A 2,325-nucleotide genomic window follows, 5' to 3' on the forward strand; every position below is an offset into this window, starting at 1 on the left:
CTACTTTCTTCCAAGGAAGTTGAAGAACTACATGATCAAAATAATTAGAACAACTGTATGACCGATGAGTCAAAAATAGAGTTAGTAAGATCTCTTGAGTTTCTTAAACTCCTTCACACAAAGTGAATTTAAAATAGGTGATATTAATGAATTGAGAAGAAAAATGTCTTAGAACCTATTTGCAATCTATAATTTTCATACCAATTTCTTCCTAAATACCTTGTTTCCAAAAGTCTTTTCCTTACACACATCCATAAACTATTTTGCACCTGGTCAAAATCTCACAGCTTATCATGCTAGAGTGCTTGAGACTCATTAAAACACACCAAATACATTCATTCAGTTCTAGTTATCAAGCAAATGCAAATTCCAGAAGGTTGTCACGTTGAGTATAGGAGTATAGCCTCTAGCACAGATATGTGGCCACTCCCGAGGGCTGTCTTAAGGTGGTTGCAGACATGAGCTCAGTCCTTAGCTCATGGAGACCCTTATGTCTCCAGGGTAGAAAGGAGAGTGTTTAGGCTGCTGGCACTCAGTCGTGTTTCAAGGAATAAAGGTCCCATGGAAGGTTAGAATAAGATGCCAGGGACTAGGGGAGCAGCAGTGAGGAAAGCAGAGTTTGACACTGCTGGACAGTTTTTAGATGGTGGTGTCAGGGTACCATAAGTGAAGTCTAACACTCAGACAAGTGGAATTTCCTTCTGAGTGAAAAATAAAGTTTTAATCCATTGATTCAGAGTCCTCCTAATCTAGTTTCTCTTGATTTGAAAGCAAGAATCTAGTATAAACTGAGAAAGCACTAACTGCTTAATCCATGTTAATAAAATATTGGGAAGTCTTAAATGTAAATGGCTCCAGTGACTCATTTTAAGAGTTTAATAGTTCAAGGAAACTATCTAAAGAAGATTCTAGATTTCTTTTTTCCATTTTAATTCTTCATTTCCTTTTTAGTTTTTAATAACTTTTTAGACACATTTATGCATATATTTTATTTTTTTATTAATATTTTTGAGAGTTACATAACTTTTGGCAGACATCTGTATTTTATAATAAAGAGTCTGACTATTTTAAGGAATAATGAGTTGTTGTTTTTTGTTGTTTTTAAATTTTTTTATTACAATTTATTCACTTTGTATCCCAGCTGTAGCCCCCTCCCTCATCCCCTTTTAATCCTACTCTTCCTCCCTCTTCTCCTCCCATGCCCCTTCCCTAGTCTACTGTTAGGGGAGGACCTCCTCCCCTTCCATCTGACCCTAGCCTATCAGGTCTCATCAGGTCTGTCTGCATTGTTTTCCTCTGTGGCCTGGTAAGGTTGCCCCCATCAGGGAGAGGTGATCAAAGAGCCAGCCCCTGAGTTCATGTCAGAGGTAGCCCTGTTCCCTTTACTTGAGAGCCCATTTGGAGACTGAGCTATCATGGGCTATATCTGTGCAGGGGTTCTAGGTTATATCCATGAATGGTCCTTGGTTGGAATATCAGTCTCAGAAAAGACCCCTGGGCTGAGATTTTTTGCTTCTTTTGTTCTCCTTGTGGAACTCCTGCCCAGGTCTTTCTATCTCCCCATTCTTTCAAAAGATTTCCTGCACTCTGAAAAATATAGAATGCTTCACAAATTTGGGTGTCATCCTTGTGCAGGGGCTGTGCTAATCTTTGCTGTATCATTCTAATTTTAGTATACATGCTGCTGAAGCAAGCACTACATAACATTTGATGATCATATTCATCCCTTATCTCATCTCCCAGATCCACCACCCATCCCATACCTAGCAAACATTGTGACCCTATTTTTAAAATCCATGGCAGCTCAGTCTCCAAGTGGGTTCCCTAGTAAGGGGAACAAGGGCTATCTCTGACATGAACTCAGTGGCTAGCTCTTTGGTCACCTCCCCCTGATCGGGGAGCAGCCTTACCAGGCCACAGAGAAAGACAATGCAGCCAGTTCTGATGAGACCTGATAGACTAGGGCCAGATGGAAGGGGAGGAGGAGGACCTCCCCTATTAGTGGACTAGGGGAGGGGCATGGGAAGAAAAGGGAGGGAGGGCAGGATTGGGAGGGGTGGAGGGAGGAAATATGGCTGGGATACAAAGTGAATAAATTGTAATAAATAAATAAATAAACCCATTGATTCCCGCTAGTACTGCCTGTGAATTCTTGTGTAGATGGCCATGTACCAGAATGTGTTTGACCTACCAGGGACCAGGCCATGAAAGAAAGAAAGCCATCTCCTTTGTCGAGCAGAGATTGCCCAAAGAGCTAGGGATGGGGTTCCATGTCCAATTTCATACTTTATGCTGGTATTTTGTGTGTGTGTTTGTCTTGAGCTC

At 41.1% G+C, this 2,325-nt stretch overlaps 1 non-coding gene across 1 annotated transcript; it reads right to left on the reverse strand.

The window, feature by feature from the left end:
• Nucleotides 1-1,590: 1,590 nt before the first annotated feature.
• On the reverse strand, nt 1,591-1,697 carry LOC132648177 (U6 spliceosomal RNA). The gene has a single exon (XR_009586554.1). It is a non-coding gene; the product is annotated as a U6 spliceosomal RNA (small nuclear RNA).
• Nucleotides 1,698-2,325: the final 628 nt, after the last annotated feature.

Source organism: Meriones unguiculatus, chromosome 15, assembly GCF_030254825.1.
Source record: "Meriones unguiculatus strain TT.TT164.6M chromosome 15, Bangor_MerUng_6.1, whole genome shotgun sequence".
NCBI classification, from domain to species: Eukaryota; Metazoa; Chordata; class Mammalia; order Rodentia; family Muridae; genus Meriones; species Meriones unguiculatus.